General features: G+C 37.0%; 1 protein-coding gene and 1 long non-coding RNA gene across 10 annotated transcripts in view; both read left to right on the top strand.

Annotated features, from left to right (window-relative positions):
- The window catches only part of LOC309861654, a 429230-nt gene that overhangs the window by 221067 nt on the left and 186946 nt on the right, over positions 1–21217 (top strand). The window lies entirely within an intron of this gene.
- ATG10 (autophagy related 10) overlaps positions 1–21217 on the top strand; it is a 305650-nt gene that overhangs the window by 109610 nt on the left and 174823 nt on the right. The window lies entirely within an intron of this gene.

Raw genomic sequence — 21217 nt, 5'->3', positions numbered from 1 at the left:
TTATTTATTTTAGAGAGAGAGAGAGATTGCGTGTAAGCCCAAACAGGGCGTAGGGCAGTGGGAGAGGGAGAGAGAGAATCCTCTAGCCGACTCCCCACCAAGGGCAGAGCCCTAAAGTGGGTTTTGATCCCAGGACAATGAGATCATGACCTGAGCAGAAATCAAAAGTCAAATGTTCAACTGACTGAGCCACCCAGGTGCCCCACACGAAAACATTAATAATAGACTATAAACTATGGGACCTGCTTCTTCCTCACCTTTCTTATTACTCTTCTGACTTCACCTCCTATTTCCCTTCCTTTCATTCATCACCACCCAGGCACACTGCTTCCTTGCTGTTCCTCAGACATACTAGAGAAACACTAGTGTTTCTCTACATTCCTTCCTGGGGCCTCTAAATTGTCTGGCCCCTTTGTGTAGACCATTCCTCTTTTAGATATGGCTGACTGCCCACCTCTCACCATGCCCTCCTCTTTCATGTGTTCTCTCAAGACATCACCTTCTTACCACCATTAACAACGTGTTGGGCCTCTTGGTCTCCCTACCTGCCAGCCTCACTCCTGACTTCCCTTATCCTACTTCGTGTTTTCTTTTTCTCATACTACTATCCACCTTCCAATGTGCATTATAATTTACTTTTTTAGTATGTTTATTGTTTAATGTCTCTCTTTCCCAGCTTAGTCTATGAGGACAGAGGTCTTTGTTTTCTTTGCTGATATGCCCAATGCACTGAGAATATCACCAAGTATTAAGTAGGCACACAAACAAATATCTGTTAAATGAATGATTACCTGATTTTTTGTAAAAAATAAAAATTCACAGTTTGTCTGAAGAACTTTATTAGGTGAAAAGTTTAATTTGAAAAATTATGAGAAATTTTTAAAAATGCTGATGTTCTTTTATCCCTTAATTGGTGAATTAGGATCCATGAAAACACCATAAAATTTACATAAAAAGTTAATAAGTATCATTCAAATAACCTCTTCAGGGCAGTCTTTTTAATAAAACTGGCATTTCTGTAAAAGTGGGATTTTTCTATAATGATATGCAGAATAGTGGAATTTAATGCATACTTGAGATTTAAAAATAACCATGTAACAGTGTTTTGAGTGGGACCTTTTTATCTTGTTCCAGAATTGCAGTTAAGGCCTTAAGCTGAAGACAAAATACCCTGAGTAACTAATTTTCTATATTTAGATTGCTATGAATAATCTACTAGCCACTGGGACCAGAAACCTGCCTGTAGAGATTGTTCTGAGGAACCATTCCTGAAAAACTGGGATCCCTAACCCCATCCCAATATGAGAGTAGGATTCAGCAGAGGAGAAGTGCAGAATCTGTGATTAGGAATGATTCCTTCCCCTCCCAGAGCCTTCCTTCCTTGTCCAAGGAACCACTTATAAACAGTAGGAATACCCTCAAGTGAGAAGGAGGGTCATTTCTTTTCCTACTTGAACATTTGCTTAGCATTGGACTGGCTGGTCTGCCCTTTTCTGCTAAAACAGGGTTAAATAGAATTGAGAGTGATAGTACAGGGGGAATGTTTAATCTGTTTAATATATTTTCTCCAGAGAGTAGCTAGACTTGGTCTATTTTTCTGTTGTCCTGCTCAAGCCAGGAGGTAAAGGCTGCTCTGCAGGGGTAGAGGGTATATGGTCACTGCCTATATCAGTAAATGTCCAGGTTTCCCTGCACGATCTTCTGAAGAGTCCATACAATCACCCCACCAGGGAGCTGGCAGCTGTGTGCCTGCCACAAGCAGGGACACTGACAGCTAGTTAGTATCAGCCAGAGAAGCAACAGCAAACAGCAGAGAGGGTACTGTGACTCCAACCAGTTAAGGAAGGGGATAACTGTCCTTTCTGCTTCCAATTCTCAAGCCATGGGCCCCTGGAAGAAATGGTGAGGGACGGCAGGTTACTCTGAGCAGGACTGTGCTTCATTTCTCCATTCCAAGCTGTAGAGAGTGTGGGTTGAACCAGGGAGAAAAGAGCTTCAAATCGATTTTGAGTCTGAAGGCTTCAAAATAACAACAACAACAGCAACAACAATAAGAAGAAGATTGAATTTTTTTTTTAAGATTTTATTTATTTATTTGACAGACAGAGATCACAAGTAGGCAGAGAGGCAGGCAGAGAGAGAGGGAAGCAAGCTCCCTGCTGAGCAGAGACGCCCCCCCCCCCTTCCTTCCCAATGCGGGGCTCCATCCCAGGACCCTGAGACCATGACCAGAGCTGAAAGCAGAGGCTTTAACCCACTGAGCCACCCAGGTGCCCCAGAAGATTGAATTCTAATTGTTTGAAGGATAGAGTTCTAATAACTGAAAGTGCCTAACGAGTTACCATATGGTACTGAGTTGTTTAAGGGTCCTTAATGTATCAGTAAGGTATTGCTGCATAATAAACCACTTTAAAACTTAGTGGTTTAAAACAACCATTTGTTATTTCTAAGAAGCTTATGCATTAGCTAGACCATTCTGTTGATCTGTGACAGGCTTAACTGATGTCCGCAGGGCTTGTGTATGTCTCTACCGTCAACTCATGGTGGGTGGGAGCCGGCTTGTCTAAGATGGCCTTATTTGGGATGATTTGACTTGGTTTCATATTCCAGGAGGCTAGTCTGAGTTTGTTCTTGTGGTGGTGGCTGGGGTCCATAAGCAGAAAGTAGAACCACTCAAGCACTCTTTAAAACTTATATTTAAACTTTTCTTGGAGGCCAAACTCAGAGTCATTGTGGGAAGGCACTACCGAAGGGCAAGGATATAGTGAGGCATGAAAAATTGGGGCCATTAATGAGGTCAATCTGCCACACTTAACAGGTGGGAAAGGAGATTCCACACAAGAGAGTTAAGAGCAGTTATTGGGGGGAAAGTTGCGTATTTGTACTCTGAGGAGTAGGAACCCTTTAATCACAGGTTACAATTGATTTGGACTACATGGGTTCCTAAGATAGAGGCTGTTTCTTCTATATGTTCTTTCTGATGTATAAGTTTAACATAAATAATTTTTTAATGATTGTGATTTTTTAGTTTGAGGGTCACCCTGAATTTGATCTATTAGGGGAAAGCTATATGCATAAAATATATGGAATTTGGAGATGAAGGCCAGAAGATGTAACAAGGAAAGTTGCAAATGGCTGCCTCTAGGTAGACTGACAGGGCTAAGAAAGAGCTGTTGATTTTTGTTATATATATGCATTTTAGTGCTGTTTGACTTTTAAAACTATGTGTTACATTGTTTTGATTAAAATGAGTCATAATATTTTTTAAAAAGGAAACTCCATTTTCAAGGCATCATCACTGTGCTATTATTTACATATAGTAATTTCATTTAATCCCCACAGTATCCCTATGGATTACCTATTATTATTTCTACCTCAAATGAGATAGAGAAGGCTTAGAGAAGTTAGGAGACTTGTCTAGCTGGTGTTACATTGTCTCTATGTAAGAGGCAGGGTCAAGATGGGAACTGAGGTGTGTCCGCTTCTAAAGACTACCACCTTCACCCCTAACCTGTAGTTTAATATGTGAATCGCTCACTTAGTTCGAAGCTGAATTTTAATCTGCTCCATACCAGAATTTCATACTATTATGTAATTCCTGCAATGGAACTAGAATATATGTATTTTTTTTCTTACTAACGAAATTGCTTCTTATCAATGTTTAGGCTTCAAATGGAAAAATAGTGATTGAGTAAATTCTTCCATCATATTCCAAGGGAATATGATGAATATCCAGCATGTTTAAGTTTGTTCTGAGGAAAAAAAGTATTTACTTTTACTTAATACTTAGATACATTAGATGCTTAGATTCCAGATATTGGATTATAATACCACATAAATTTAAATATTTCTTAAAAAGTATGCTTGTAGCATCTTTTTATATAAGGAAAGTATTTGTAATTAGGAGTTTGATTAAGAAGAACTGATTTGCTTACATGAATTTTCCAAGTTACCAATATCCAGCTATATTATCTTAGTTTGGGAATTAAATGTGATACAAACTTCATCTACTAATTGCTTTTAACAGCTGCTGTAGATATTTATTGCAAAATGTCATTGAAAAGACAGATTTAATATATTAGTTTAGTACACATGGTGATTTAAAGATTAGAGTATGTTAAATAAACTGTGTCAGAAATTATAAATAAACTAAAATGAGTAAAATTATCCTAAAATTGCTAGACAAGTCTCCACATTTAATGTTACATTAATGAGTTTTGTACAGAGACTGTTTAGAATAAAATCCTTTTTCATCAGATGTTGCACATATGCCTTCACTGTTTGTTTTTCTTCAAAGTAAAACTTAATGAAACAGCTAATAAAACCCAATTTTACTCCTGATCCTTGAAGGAAACAAGCCCTTGAAGTGCACCCACTGTTTATTCTTTTGCACTGGTTTTTGCTACTTTTCAGCATGTAAATTTTCCAGTAATGGAAAACAGTCAAAGCCATAAACCTTTTCTTCCAAGTTTTATAAACCCAGTATTTATTTCTTATTTGTAAAGTGATTGCACAATGGAAACATGCTTTGCACACATACAGAGAAGTTTGGTCTCAGATCTTCATGTTCACCTCCTGCGGGCTTCAGGAGGGCGTACTGCATGTGCATTTAAATGGATCTTTATTATGTAAATAGTGAAGAACCAGAATGGGGGATTTAACTCACCCCCTTTCAGAGTGAAAGGCATATATGAGACTTCTATACCCTGTTACTCTCATAAACCTGAAAATGTATTAGATTGGTGAATACCTTATGAAAAAGGATCGGCCTCCATGAATTAGAAATATACAGATGGCAGATGTGCACGTACCCCAAGTGGCTTTTCACTACCCATAGCATATGCCATTCTGTGTCTTCCTGGTTCTTTTATGGAGAGGATTGTTTTTAACTTTGGTGACAGGGTGGAGGTGGATATTTGGGTTGAGATAAAAGTCAGTGTTACTCAGAAGTGTGGCCCTGGATTGGTACCAGTGCAAGGAGATAAATGCAGAAATTGAAAATGAGTGCTTAGAAACTTGTAAGTGATTTGACAGAGTAGTATTATGTCTGTCAAATATAATTTGAAAATCGATACAGATAATGGGGGAAGCTGTGTGTATGTGGGAGCAGAGGTATATGGGAGGAACTCCACCTTTCTTTCAAATTCTCTGTGAACTTAAAACTGCTCTAAAAGAATAACAACTTTCTCCTCCTCCTTCTTCTTCTTTCTTTTTTTTTTTCTTAAATTGAGACTTATATTTTATATGTTTTGAATTTTTTAATTTCATTTTTTTTTCTAGTAATTCATTTTAGTGTTTTTCACAAAAGCATGTCTATGACAGATTGGAAATAAAATTCCTGATCTTTTACCACAGATGGTTTGAAAAGCATTTGGTCTAGGATGAGATTTTCAAATGTTGATTTATGTTCCTTTGCCCCATTACATAGCATTTGGTATTCAAATCTGAGTAAAAAGAAAAGGCTATCATTTATAATTTCAGGACCCTAACAAAACCACTCGATGACATTGAATGTTTAATGAGCTAAGGGTTGGATAGTAGAACCTGAAATAAAGGTAGTCTGTGTTTCCCATTAAGGGCAGGTCCATATGCTCCAATAACCACTGGGTGAGAATTGGTACTGACATTTTCATTAGAAAATCAGAAAGCCTGACCAGGATTTGTGTCCAAATGGAGGTAGGCTATTGCCAAATTGAGATTTTAAAAAATTACGGCAGGGTTTTAGGTGGAGGAAAGTGAAGGACAGAGAAAGCTGAGCTGTGTTGTGTGTATCACTCTTGAAGGGTTAGGAAAACTTCGAACCACCATTGGATACTCTGTGGGCCTTGACAGCAGAGTGTGGGTAGAAAAGGGGAGAGCATCAGTGGCAAGCTTCGTTTACTTCTCAGTTTTACCCAGCACATTTTAATGCTACTGAAAATCATGGTGAGGGATGTCTCTTTGATACGTATGTTATTTGTAGCTAATACCTGGACAGACAATCAGAATATAAAGCTGAAATTTATGTGTTATATAACCTTGCATCATAAAAGTGTTATTAAGTCATAGAAGTTTAGCATTAGAAGGTCACATAATTCACCTTCCTCCTGATACTGCTTCTAGTAAGATGGCTTATGATGAATTAGCTTTTCTCTAGCTCCTCTAGGTATGAGTTTATGCCCATGGTGCTGGAGGGGAGGTAACTTGGGATAGCATTCAGGAAGTAGGGATCCCAAACCTTGATTGATCTAAGGATGAGATTTACCCAGAGGATTGTCCAGGAATAATATGCTGAGCTTGGGAGAGAGACAAGAGGCTAATCAGGGAGAAAGTTGGAAGTTGAATACTTGAACAGTCTATAAGTGGACTCAAGATACTAATGGTCATAATTCATTAACAATGTCTCGTATACCCATTCAGAAATTTATAGTAGTTGAAATGATATATGAGCATTATTTAAATAACTCTATATGTAAAGTACCTAAATTCAGCAGTTATTTTGGTGTGGTACGTGTGGCCACAAAGTTCTCTGTATTAGCCATATCATATAGCACCTATGCTTGATGTTGGACCTTGAATCATTCCAGTGTGTCTGATTATGTACTTCTCATCAGTAATACTTTTTAATTTTTATAATTGTGGTAAGCATATATATGGCAAAGTGTACCATTTTAATAATTTAAATTAATTTAAAAAAATTATGGTAGAAAATGCATGACATAAAATTGGCCATCTTATGAATGGATCAAGAAGATGTGGTATATATACACAATGGAATACTATGCAGCCATCAAAAGAAATGAAATCTTGCCATTTGCGACAACATGGATGGAACTAGAGCGTATCATGCTTAGCGAAATAAGTCAAGCAGAGAAAGACAACTATCATATGATCTCCCTGATATGAGGAAGTGGTGATGCAACATGGAGGCTTAAGTGGGTAGGAGAAGAATAAATGAAACAAGATGGGATTGGGAGGGAGACAAACCATAAGTGACTCTTAATCTCACAAAACAAACTGAGGGTTGCTGGGGGGAGGGGGTTTGGGAGAAGGGGGTGGGATTATGGACATTGGGGAGGGTATGTGCTTTGGTGAGTGCTGTGAAGTGTGTAAACCTGGTGATTCACAGACCTGTACCCCTGGGGATAAAAATATATGTTTATAAAAAAAAAAAAAAAAAAAAAAAAAAAAGAAAGGACAAATACCCAACTTCTGTAGCAACATGGACGGGACTGGAAGAGATTATTATGCTGAGTGAAATAAGTCAAGCAGAGAGAGTCAATTATCATATGGTTTCACTTATTTGTGGAGCATAACAAATAGCATGGAGGACATGGGGAGTTAGAGAGGAGAAGGGAGTTGGGGGAAATTGGAAGGGGAGGTGAACCATGAGAGACTATGGACTCTGAAAAACAATCTGAGGGTTTTGAAGGGGTGGGGGGTGAGAGGTTGGGGTACTAGGTGGTGGGTATTATAAAGGGCACGAATTGCATGGAGCACTGGGTGTGGTGAAAAATAATGAATACTGTTATGCTGAAAATAAAAAATAAATTTAAAAAAAAAAAAAAACTATCACCTCAAAAAAAAAAAAAAAAATTGGCCATCTTAATTCCTTTTTAAGTGGTTCAATTCAGTATAAGTTTTAGTAGTATTAAATACATTCATCATTATTTAGCTATCACCACCATCCTTCTCCAGAACTTTTTCATCTTAGTAAACAAAAACTCTACCCATGGAATATGTCCCCATTCCCTCTTCCTCCCAGCTTCAGGCAACCATTTTCCTTTGTGTTTCTATGATTTTGATTTTTCTAGTTACCTTATTTAAGTGGAATCATATAGAATTTCTTTTATTATAATTGGCTTATTTCACTTAGCATAATGTCTTCAAGGTTTATCCACATTTCAGGTTTTTTCCTTTTTAAGGCTGAATAATATTCCTGTGTGTGTGTGTGTGTGTGTGTGTGTGTGTGTATGATGTTTTATTTATCCATTTGTCTGTTGATGGATATTTGGATTGCTTTCATCTTTTAAAATTTTGTCTTTTAATACATGTAAAATATTTGTATTTTAATTTTGGCTTAATTTATCATTATCACCATCATCATTATTTTATAATTTTGCTGACTTAGAATTTATTTTTATTACATTTTCTGCTACTGAGTGTTGCTAAATAAAACATTGATTTTGTTATTCTTAATTTATTATTTACTTAGTTTTTACTTTTGGTGATAATAATTAGCCAAAGTTACATTCTTGAAAGAATTATGTAAGTATTATTTGTTTTTGGAAATAAAAAAATATTTATTTTTAAAAATCAAGTAATGATTGAATGTGATTTAATTAGGTTTGTTCATTAAAAGGCTTCCTAGCTTTAGAAAATACATTTGTGAAAATATTTTTAATCACACATCAGTTGATATGCTATATATTTTGTGAATATGTCAAAAAGTTTTAGTTTTTAGAATAAAAAATCAATGATGAATTATTTGAACATTTATGAAATTTGTTTTGAAAACATTTTATTTTCTTAAAGATCTTGTTTATTTATTTGACACAGGGAGAGTGAGAGAGAGAAAATAAGAAGGCAGAGCAGCAGGCTAGGGGAGAGAGAGAAGCAGACTTCCCACTGAGCAGGGAGCCCGATGGAGGGCTTGATCCCAGGTCCCTGAGACCATGACCTGAGCCAAAGGCAGAGGCTTAACTGACTGAGCCACCCAGGCGCCCCTGTTTTTTTTTTTTTAATTAAAGAGTTCTGTATATGATTTTTTTTTTTAAGATTTTATTTGTTTATTTGACAGAGAGAGAGAGATCACAATTAGATAGAGAGGCAGACAGAGAGAGATGGGGAAGCAGGATCCCCGCTGAGCAGAGAGCCCAATGTGGGGCTTGATGCCAGGACCCTGGGATCATGACCTGAGCCTAAAGCAGAGGCTTTAACCCACTGAGCCACCCAGGTGCCCCCAGGCACCCCTGTTTTAAAAACATTTTAGTGAACACAGAAGATTCCCTATTCCTGTAAATAGATATTTGTAGTTGTCAAAGTCTATAGGCCCCATTAGGTCTTTATATTTGAAAAAGATTTAAATTTTACAGATACTGTACTTTTCAGTCTTAATGGATAACCTTCATTAAAGCTGGAAAACCTTCATAAAAAATAAGTTGAAGTCACTAGGTGATGAAAGGAGAATCATCCCAAACTTGAAGTTGTGTGCTCAGTAACTTTCTTCCCTCAACCTAAATGCATTACTGGCAGGAAAAATTATTGTGAAGACAAGCTACAGAGCAAACGGGGCTGGCACCTCACCACAAAAACTCATCCTGCGCAGGAAAAGACTGGAACATTCTTAAGTTTTGCAAAAGGAATTAAAAAAACAAAATCTTTTTGAGATTGGTTCTAACAACGAGCTTTTCCAGTATATTTAGATTAAGCTAAATAAACCAGTTATAAGATCACACCTTTAAAAGCTAAAGCCAAGTTGCCTCGCAAAAGGATAGAAGCCCTCATTTTACCAGCCAATCTAGATGTCGAAGTCAATAAAGCAAAAGAGATGGAAAAGGCGGTACTCTCAAATAATACTTGTAAAGACATTGATGATATATCAGATGACATAAAGAAAACATTAATCCAGATTATTATTAAATAAAACACGGTAGAAACTGCCAAATTCCAGTGCAGCTAGAATTCCTAGAGAGAAATGCTGGGAAGAATATCAGTTCTCTGTAAAGCAATACCAAAAGAAATTATTGGGGATGAAGTATTGAAGGTGGTGAATTCATACTTTGAAACAAATAAGGTATTATGGAAACATGCTTGGGTTTGTATACTGCTGGAGTAAGTGTGAAGACAGGAGGATGTAATGGCCGTCCATTAAAAGTCATGAAAACACTGGGTGCCTGGGTGGCTCAGTGGGTTAAAGCCTCTGCCTTTGGCTCAGATCATGATCTCAGGGTCCTGGGATCAAGCCCTGCCTTGGGCTCCCTGCAGAGAGCCTGCTTCCTCCTCTCTCTCTGTCTACCTCTCTGCCTACTTGTGATCTCTGTCTGTGAAATAAATAAATAAAATATATTTTTTTAAAAAGTCATGAAAGCACAGAGATTAAATAATGTGGTATTTTATTCTCAGAGAAGCCCTTTTCTGTAAAAGTTTGCCTGTACATGAATTTCACATAGTCTGATATGTCTAAGTGGAGAATATGTATAGCTGAAGCTGCTTTATTCACGTCTGTTTTCAGCTTCACATGAAGAAATGGGATTGGAATATAGCTTTCCACTGTTTTGTACTGAAGGGTGGTCTGTGTCCAAAGAAGTGTTCTGTCAAAGTTGATGAACTAGAAGGAGAATTCAAACGTTTTTTGTAAACAGTTCTTGCTTTGAAGATTTGTTAAAAGGTAGTTACTGCCTTGAAAAAAAAAAAAGTTTCATTAAGTGAGTGAATAAACCTAACAGAAAATTGCCAGGACCTCATGATAATATATTTGCATGTACTGATAAAATTTATGGACTTAGTGCAAAAATTTAGCCTTAGAAATCTTCTTAAAGAAGATTGATTTGTGGCATTTAGTTTGTTGCACAGTTTGAAAAGTAAAGTCTGATCATTAGGACAAGTAGAGCAACATCTTGTATAGTTAGGGAAGAGTTACATCATGGATTTAGGTGTATGATTTATTTATACTAGTAAGAAATTTTCACGTTACATTTGTTGATGAAAGTAAAGGAAGGTCTGTTTGATTTGCTAAGTGATGGCAATTTTGAAGTACAATTTAGATTTGAATTATCCAAATTCTGGTTAGGGATGAGAAAGGAATTTCTATCTCTTGTCTCTGTAGAGAGAGAAAGTAGATCAGCTTGGGGCTGGAGGTAGGAATGGGGATTGACTAATAATTTTGTAATATAAAGAAAATGTATTTAAGGGTTTTTTCACTAAGTTTCATATGGACACCACCAGATTCCCTCAAGTTTACTCCATTATACTGTTCAAATATGAATTTTCATGTGTGTCATGATGTGAGAAGTTTAGGAAGCAGTGGACTGAATCCTATGACAGTCTGGAAAGCCAAGGCAAGAATGTTAACTGTGACAGGTCTCAAATTCAATAAGGGACTTCTGAGAATAGAGTAAAAAGCAAGGACTGGGAGAGGGTCAAATTTCAGGAAATATACCTACTGACTGGGCATGTGTGATGGAGCAGAGCCTGCAGTATCTTATGTCTTACTGAGGTGGGGATAGATACGGGCCAGCAGTAGTGGGATGGGTAGGTGGCAAGAGGATGATGAACCAGACTCAGCCGGACAAAGCCAAATAGCTGGTCAGATGGCCTCTTAATTATAAATAAATAAAACATATAAATCAATATATAATAATATATAATTTATATTATAAATACATAAAATTAGAAATAATAAACTTTATTTATAAGTGTATAAATAAAATATTGAAGAATAAAGGCCTGGGAAGAGAAATAGGTTATTCTAGTCTTCTCTAATTCACTCATGGGGACTGATCAAAATAAGTTAACATTTGAAGGAGAAACCTATTTTTTGGGGGAAAAAAACCCTACTTCACTAGTAATTACTTTGTGTCAGATTCTATTTTTAGTGTTCTGTATATATTGATTCAGTTTAATTTTATACTGGTTGGCAATAGTACTCATTATTACTCCCATTTTATAGGTGAGGAAACTGAGGTCACTCTTATTCATGGTAGAGCTGGTATATAAATTTGAGCAGTTCGGCTCTAGAGTCTGTGTACTTGACTCTATGGTCTACTCCTTCTCAAGTCTGTGGGAGTCCTAAGTACTCATTTCCCTCTGAACTCCCACCCTGATCTCAGTGCAGACTGCACACCCTGGGCCTTCTCCTGTGAAGGATGTCGTCTATGGTGGGTTCTGTATTAGGGCCTCCTCCTAGGTTCTTACCAATGGGGCCCACTTCAGTTGCTTTTTGGGGGGGTAAGTTGATGAATATAGTATGATCTTAAGATGTCATCAGCACCCCATTATTTATGTAGCTATGCTTTAGCATATGGTGGCCACTAAGTACATGTGGCAATTCAAATTGAAATTTAAATTAGGTAAAATCATATCCGATAAAACCTTGGTTCTCTGATTATAGCAGCCACACATCCAAGTGCTACTGCCTACCATTTTGGACAGCACAAGAAAGTCTTCCATCATCATAGATGGTTTTATTGGACAGTAGCATTCTTGCCGGTTCTCTTCTCCAGGTCTGCTTCATCAGAAGTGAGAGCATTTTTCCTATTGGCTTCTAACTCCTCAGGTTGCCATACTCCAGTGGCTGGCTCCACTGATTCTGTCTTTCCTCATTTTGTAAAAGACAGCAATACCAGAAAATAATAGATTTTTGTGGCCATTAGTTGCTGGTTCATACAAGATTTGCATTCTTTTTTTTTTTTTTTTTAAAGATTTTATTTATTTATTTATTTGTCAGAGAGAAAGCGTGAGCAAGAGCGAGCACAGGCAGAGTGGAAGGCAGAGTCAGAGGGAGAATCAGACTCCCTGTGGAGCAAGGAGCCCAATATGGGACTTGATCCCAGGACGCTGGGATCATGACCTGAGCCGAAGGCAGCTGCTTAACCAACTGAGCCACCCAGGCGTCCACAAGATTTGCATTCTTGAAACAGTTCTACAATACTGTTGATCTTGCTGTCCTTACCTTATTCTGCAAGTATCATAGTCACAAACTGAGTTCTAAGAATTCTGTATATGACAGCCTGTCACACTTCATTTCCTAATGAACTTGAAGGCATCTGTAGCTCTTGTGGCTTAAAAGTGGACATTACTGTTCAGCAAGAGCTCCTATAGGTATGTAGTTGGATTTTTGCACCCAATTTTAGGATTTTTTTTTAAAGGTTTTATTTATTTATTTGACAGAGACACAGTCAGAGAGAGAACACAAGCAGGGGGAGTGGGAGAGGGAGAAGCAGGCTTCTCACTGAGCAGAGACCCCGAGGATATGGGTTTGATCCCAGGACTCCAGGATTATGATCTGAGCAGAAGGCAGATGTTTAATGACTGAGCCACCCAGGCACCCCAATTTTATGTTTTTTAATACAGCCTGAGTATCATCTCATTTTTTCCCAGTTGTGACTAAGGTTTTGGGGTTTATTTGTTTGTTTGTTTCTAAATTAAATGTTGATTTGATCACCTGAAAACCATTCTTCTTCTTATTATACCCAGCTTTAATAAGCATTCTTTTGTAGGTTGGCTAAAAAAAAGTCATGTCAAACAGATCTTTTTTTTTCCTTTTGATAAGGTTACCAGATGGGCAAGATGCTATAGAAGTAGTGTTTGATCTCAATCAACTCATTTAGAATGTTTTCAGGGGCTGGCAGTGAGGTGAATAAGGACTGCAGAAATCACATCAAATTTGAGAAACCGGAGAATATTTAATCTGCGGAAAACTAGACTATTTTAGATATTCAAAAGACTGTGTTGAGTGAGCAGAGTTGATCGGGAGGAGAATTTACTGTTATCAGAGGAAGTTGTTAAGGTTACTTATAAAAAATATAAAGTTACTGTTAGTATGTATGGGGGAACACACATAAGTTCCCAAGACCTTGGGGCAGCACTACATAAGCAGGGGTAACTGCAGGATATTTTCATTCTTGCGACCACAAAAGTGAAGTGAGCCAAAAAACACAGTGGGAATTAAACGAAGTAGGGTTAAGTTTTCATTAAAGGCTGTGCGGTGCATTCACCACTCCTGGTTGCCCTGGCAACCAGGCTCCCTTGCATGCTAATAGCATTATAATGAGAAAAAAACCCACATGCAAATGCAGTAAATAGTAATTAGAGGCAGAGCCATACATGGAGTGGTGAGCTCCACCTTGGAAAGTTCTGGGGAAGAGCTGCAGAAGGGTTTGTACTGAAGACAAAGAGGTAATGAAAGAAAGACTTTGAGATACATATAAAAGGGTTGAGTCTATATAGAGCACACTTCAGCATTTGCCTCCTGCAAATACCTGTTGTTTCTCCAAGCAGAATTTAAAGTCAGAAGTCATGCAGTTGTACATTCCCACTGTCATAACCATTCTACTTGTTGGCATCATGGAATGGAAAGAATCTTAGCTGTAATTTGCCTTGGATGTGGATTAGCTGCAACAGCCTGCTGGTTGGAAAGTCTGTTCTGCCCACATTGGACGGGCCTGGGCCCAACCAGACAAGGGTCATTCTTGGTGAGGAGAGAGTAGAGACTTTGTTCAATGTTGTTTCAGTTGAAACAAGTAGGACCAATGAGGGACCTTATTTGGTGAATATAAGGTGTAACAGATTGAGAATACATGCTATCTACATCACTGAAAATGTGTCAGAGATGCTGGTTGACTGCCTCTTTCAAATGTGATAGTGTTTTTGATTTGTCCAAATGGTTAGATTCAGAGTCTATGAATCAGTGTTCAATTTCATTCTCTTCCCTTTATTTCATTTTATTCAGGCTCTTCTTCTCTGTCTTTTCTATTTTTATTGCCACTTGTCTATCTGTGTATCTTTCTTGGAAATGACTAGAAAATGTTATATCTCTTGCTGCACGTTATCCTAATTCTTTGATTTATCTTTTCAGTGTCACCTGAACCATAGATTACTGAGTGAAAAATCACCAAAAGTAGCCATGGAGATTCATAAATTTTTACCATTCTTTTTCCTCTTTAAATTAAAAAAAGTTTAAAAATTTCACAAGAAATGCACATCTACTTTTGTAAAAATTTGCATTAGTATATTATATTATTAGTATATATATATAACTTTAACTGTTAATAATATACCAATGCAAATTTATATATATATAACTTTAACTGTAATATATATATAACAGTTATATTATATTACAGTTATATTAACTGTTATATATATAAAGTCCCTGCCAGTCACCTCTCACATCCTCTGCTAACTCTCAATCCCAAATGCCAGAGAAAGCAAGTGTCAAGAGTTTGGAGAGTAAACTTCAAAATCTCTTTCTATGAATTTATATGTGTGGTTATTATTTATTATATACATGATGAAGATATTACTATCTAAAACTTATTGAGTGATTGCTATGTATCAGACACTAATCCTTTTTGTACACTAATTCATTTAATCCTCAGATAACCTCCCTTTGAGGGATTTTATAGAGGGAAGAAGAAAGGCCAAGAAAAGTTAAGAAAGTTGCCCAAGGTGATAAGCCAAATTTATATCCCGGAAAGTCTGTTTTGGAGTTCATGCTTTCTCTCATCACACTATCCTGCCTGTTCTGCAGGTAACATACACATATATGTTTTCTTTTTCCATGTGTCTGGAATCAATCATTCCGTAAGATTATTCTTCAAGTAGTAACTTAATATTCAGAGATCATTCCATCTCAGTAACTTACCTCATCCATTTCTTTAGTTATTCCATTTTTATTCTCTTGTTCAGATATACCATAATTTAAGCAGTCCCCTATTGTTGAGCATTTAATTTGCTCTAACAAATGATAATTTATTAAATATCCATGCAGAGAGCAGTTTTCATGTGTGCTTATATATTTCTGTAAAATAAACAGTTCAAAATGGAATTGCTGAATGAGAGACTATTCTCACTTTGCATTTTGACAGATACTGAAAAATTAGCACAGTTATCATTCCCTTCTTGAAAATACTCTGTGCTTAGCATCTAGGACACTGACCTATCAGTGTCCTTCTCCCTTGAAACTCCTTCTCTTTGGCTTCCTCTGCTGGTTCCTCCTCATCTCCCAACAGCTGAACACTAGAATGCCCCAGGGCTCAGTCTTTAGACTTCTTTTCTTCTCTGGTTAGATTCACTCTCTAGGATATCTTATCTGGCTCCTTCGCTGTAAATACTATATATTTACTGATGGCTCTTAAATTGTATTTTTGGTGCCTATCGTGTTCCTGAACTTCCAGCTTTTATATCCAGCAACTTGACATTCCATTTGAATGTGTATGTGGCATTGCACATTTTCACTCATTTTTCCTTAACCTTCCTCTCCACCCCAACCTGCTTCTTCTACCAACTTCCCTATCTCAAGAAATATTAGCTTCCAATGCTCAGGACAAGAACCTGAGGTTCTTTTTGACTCCTCTGTTTCTCTTGCATCCATGTTTGAGCCATTAGTAAATCCTATTAACTCAATCTTCAAAATATATCCATAATCAACACTTCTCGCCACCTGGACTGCACCACCCTTAGCACAGGCTGCGTCATTTCTCGCCTGGCTTATTGCAGTAGCTTCCTAACTAATGCCCATTTAGAATCTGGTCTTTAAACAGCAGCTAGAGTGATCTTTTGAAAATGTGAGTCCTGTCATAGAATTCTGTGGCTCAGAGCCCTCCAGTGACTTCCAGTTTTAGAATAAAATCCAGAGCTTTGTTGATGACTTCTAAAGCCTAACTGGTCTTCACACCATTTCTCTCATTCCCTAGTCTAAAGTTCTGTCATTCTCTTACTCTTACATTCTGTTCCAGCCATACTAATGTGCCTGCTGTTTACACCATGGGGTGTAAATGGCACTTCCCATTTCTATTGTCTAATGTGTTCTTCCCCCAGATATCTTCATGACTTACTCCCTTACTTGTGTTATATCATTACTTTCCTTATCAGTGAGGACCTTATGTAAAATAGCATCTAACTAACCTGATAATATTCAATCTCCCTTACCCTAATTTATTTTTATGGCACTTAAAACCCCCTACCTTACATATTGAGTTCTTTGTTATCCCTTCCACTCTGCACCTTGTCCTAGAGAATACAAGCTCTGTGAGGAGAAGAACCTCTGACTGTGTTGGTCACTGCTATATCACTGGGGCAGAGTGCAATACTTTGCATGAGGTATGTACTAATAGTACTTGTGGAATGAATGAGAACGTGGACAAAATTTCTCTCTAACATACCGTAGCAATTAATTTTCCCATTAAAAATATATGAGTATGCCCATTCTCTGATACTATATAAAATTAGAGATTCCTGATCTTTTTAAATTTTTTCATTCTCAAAGGTAGAAAATGATATATTGTTTTGATTTGCATTTTCCTCATTACATTGATGTTGAGCACATTTTCATATGCTTATTGGTCACTGGTATTTCTTCTAGGAGTTTTTTGTTTATGTCCTGTGTCTGTTTTACTGTAGGGTTGTTTATCTTTTTAATATTGATTTGTAGGAATAACTTATATATTATGACTATCAATCCTTCATTTCCTATATGTACTGCAAATATTTTTTCCTAGACTGTCACTTCTCTTTTAACTTTGTTAATAGTATCATTTGTCATATAGGAGTTTTAAATTTTTAATAAATCTGCCAGTGTTCTGCTTTATGGCTTCTGGGTTGGAGTTTTGTTTAGGAAATCCTTCCTAACTTTAAATTCTGAAAATATCCTCTTTTATTTTCCTCCAGACCTTTATTATTATTATTATTATTATAGTTAGGACTTTAATCCATCTGGAATTTATTTTGGAGATTGTGTGGGATAGTAAGATAGTTTATTTTATTTAATGTTGAACTGGTTAACTTCATGTTTATTATTGGCTCATCCATTCTTCCATCTATGATCCAACTTTTTATTATATATTAAATTCTAACATGAGTCTACTTCTAGACTCCACATTCTATTCTAATTCTTGATCTATTTTTTTCTTATCTGTCACAAAAACCTTGATTTTAATTATTGCTAGTGCTCTTTAGTTAATTTTGATATCTTTGATATCTGATAATTATACCATTCATTGCTCCTTTTTTTTTTTTTAAAGATTTTATTCATTTATTTGACAGACAGAGACCACAAGTAGGCAGAGAGGCAGGCAGAGAGAGAGAGGGGGAAGCAGGCTCCCCACTGAGCAGAGAGCCTGATGCGGAGCTCGATCACAGGACTCTGGGATCATGATCTGAGCTGAAGGCAGAGGCTGTAACCCACTGAGCCACCCAGGTGCCCCCATTCATTGCTCTTTTTAAAAAGATTGACTACCCCTGTGCATTTGTTTAACATAAATTTTAAAATCATTTACAAGTTTCATTAAAAAAAAACTTGTGATTTTTTTCATGGTCTACTGTAAAGTTACGGAGTTTTCCTGACGTGGTAGGTATATTCCTGTATATTTGGCATTTTTTGTTCAAGCTGGGAATGGTGCATTTTATCTTTATGATTTATTGCTACATTTGTAAAATTATTGATTTTTATATGTGATCTTTTTCCTGGCCACTCTCTGAAAGTCTCTTGTTTATTGTTATTAATTTTTCTGGTGGTTCTCTTAGAACCATATCTGAAAATTCTGATTTCATATTTTTGATTTGGTTTTCTAGTTGTTTAAGACATGAGGGTTAAACTAGTCTCCATTATTTTATAGAAGACTAAAGAAACACTTAGAAGAATGCAAAACTTCTTGAAGGATACTAGTGTGTATTGCCATTATATGAAATGTAAATTTAATGAATACAGATTTTAAGCTAATGGTAGATATACAGTCATTGGTTCAACTGGTCTCTTTCCAAACCCAAGATTGGGAATATAGCAGTGGGAGAATATGATTAACTCCTAGAAATGAAGAAGAGTTATTAAATGTTGTTTCCCTAAGATTTGTAACCTAAGTGTGAGACAAGAGGGTGTGCTTCTGTTCCTTCTGCTGTTGCATTGTATCAGCCTAGCTTTCTCATAGCTCTTGCCTTGATGTGGAGGTAACAGACTTCCTTCTTCTTCTGATACTGGCTCATATCAAGCTATGGGAAGCAGGAGTTCTGGTAGAAGATATAGAAGGAGAGGACATTCACTGGAAGAGCTTAAACATGCACAGGCTTGAAATGGAAATGACTATGAGGGCACAGATTGTGACTCATTCTGGGAAATATGTCAGGGAACTTTTGTTACATTAATAAAAAAGTCTGAGTGGATGACATTTTCCCTCTCTTTTTCCACCTCTTCCCTCTTCTTTGCTGACAGTGCGAGTTTGTACTGTCATACATACCTGGTATTAGATCCAAATAGTGGCCATCAAATGCCTTTTGGCAAGTAGAGTGATTTTAGTAGTCTTCCATCTCATATTATCCAGGTGGGACAAAAAATAGTAATTGTACTACTGCTTTGCAGCTTTCTTTAAAAGCTCTCAGTATCTTTTCCCCCATGATCTGTCAGAACCCTTTTGGTTTCCAGAGGAGTCATGAGAATCTGGCCTAGTGTACTCAGGCTGGAATCGCTTCGGACATCTTGGCCATTGGCTCTATCCTACCTTGGTCTTTCTTCTGGGCAGGCTGCCTCTGCGTTAGGTGCAGGAGCTATGTGACTCCCTTTCTCCCACCTCTTTCTGCTTTGCCATCTGTACTGAGTTGAATAGTGTCCCGCCCCCCCCCCCCCCAATTCATGTCCACCCAGAACCTGTACCTGTGACTGTATTTGAAAATAGGATCTTTGCAGATGTAATCAAGTTAAGATGAGGCTATACTGGATTAGAGTATGGCGTAAGTACAATATGACGGGTGTCCTTGTAAGAACAGGGAGATTTGGACACAGAGTGATGGACATACAAGGGAAAAGGCCACAGGAGACAGAAGCAGAGATTGGGGTGATGTGTCTACAGGTTGGCAACAACCAGAACCCAGGAAAAGGTAAGGGAGAATTTTCCTCTAGATTCTAAAGAGAGAACATGTCCCTGCCCGAACCTTGATTTTGGACATCTATCCTCCGGATTTGGAATGGCAAAAGAATAATACATGTCTATAGTTTTAAGCCTCCCATTTTATGGTATTTTGTATGGCACCATGCCAGGAAGGACTTTCTCACTTCCCCTTTGGCTTTTTTCCACCCTTATAGCAGGAACCTTCTCTGAGTAAAACTGCCTAAATTCAGGCACCCTTTATTTCTTGAAAAACTAGGAAAGGTAATAAATTATTTGCAAGAATAGTGCTTTGAAATCAAAGTGACAGCTTGCTACCCTAATAATTTTCTACTGTCAGGCTTTCAAATTTCTTTTAATTTAGTTTAAGTATAAAATTACTTCAGTACTCTTAATTCTCTTGAATGATTTGCTTAGAAGAGATAATGTTATAAAAAAGGAATTACTTATTAAAGGAATAAGATTTAGAGTAACTTTAAATCTAGAAATCAAGACAGGGAAGTTCAGAACTTGGGTAATTTTTTTGTTTGTTTTTTAAGCTATATTAGAAAAGCAATGATAAACCTTTGAGAACATTTTAACTGGAACAAACAAAATATGATAAATCTATAAAGTTAAATTGAAAGTAGAAACAGAGAGAATTTGTTTTTCTGCATCAGATTTTCCACATGCCCTCTAATCAGTTATAGTAGCTGTTGGCCATTCCTCGGGCACAAGTAAGCAGGAGTGCTCTAGGAGGCAAAACCAAATTGTTTAATATAAAAAAAGTATGAGGACACAGATGGAGGTCCCACATCTATGAACTGAAAATTGAAAACTCAAAATGGGCAAGTTGGAAAACCTGAAAACATTATTAAAAAACAAAAGAGGAAAAGGAGAATGAAATCCCACAAAATGCTTAACAGTGAAATTTAATATTGTAGAGCTATCTCTTGAAGGTGTTAATAAGGAAAATAGAACCGATGTGATTTAAAGTTACTTTTGATGCTTTGGCTCTAAGAAAGGGAAGGGATTTAACATCATTTAAACTGTAATCATTCTTTAAAAAACTTGGATGAAATAGGCAGGCTGTGTAGGTGCGTGTAAACAAATAAATGCATGCTCTCCCAGATAATGTCACCAGATTGGCCCAGTAACCTTTTCTCGTTTGATAAGTGGCTAATTTTTTTTTACTCTTTTTTCTTTAGGGCCACTGTGCTTTGCTGTGCCTTGACCTGCATTTGGGAAAGGGGAGAGTAGTGAGTCTACCACTCATCTCCAAAGTCAGAAAGGGGCTGGAGGTGAAAAGAAGGGGGACATGGGAAGTCTGAGAGTCTTGCCAGGGAAAGGGAGCCAGAACTAGTGTAAGAAAACCAGGTTTTTAAACAAATGAACACAGTACTGGGCTTCCCTGTAGTTTTTATTGAGTGAAATACAAAATTGAAAGCCCTTAAAAATTGAAATTTTAAGTGACCAAAAAAATGCCCACTTGAAAAACAAAATGAAGGTACACTATAATTCTAGTTAAGAAGTATCAGCCTTGTTTTAGTTTAGCAACTAGAGGGTTAATTGAAAAAGGAGAGAAAGTAAAAACAAAAATTAGCATTGTATGCAGGAACATTTTATGGTTCTTAGAATAATTTTGGTTTCAGAGTAGAAGG

The sequence above is a fragment of the Mustela nivalis genome, assembly GCF_964662115.1.
Source record: "Mustela nivalis genome assembly, chromosome: 3".
Classification (NCBI taxonomy): Eukaryota; Metazoa; Chordata; class Mammalia; order Carnivora; family Mustelidae; genus Mustela; species Mustela nivalis.
This window is presented reverse-complemented; position numbering and strand designations above follow the sequence as displayed.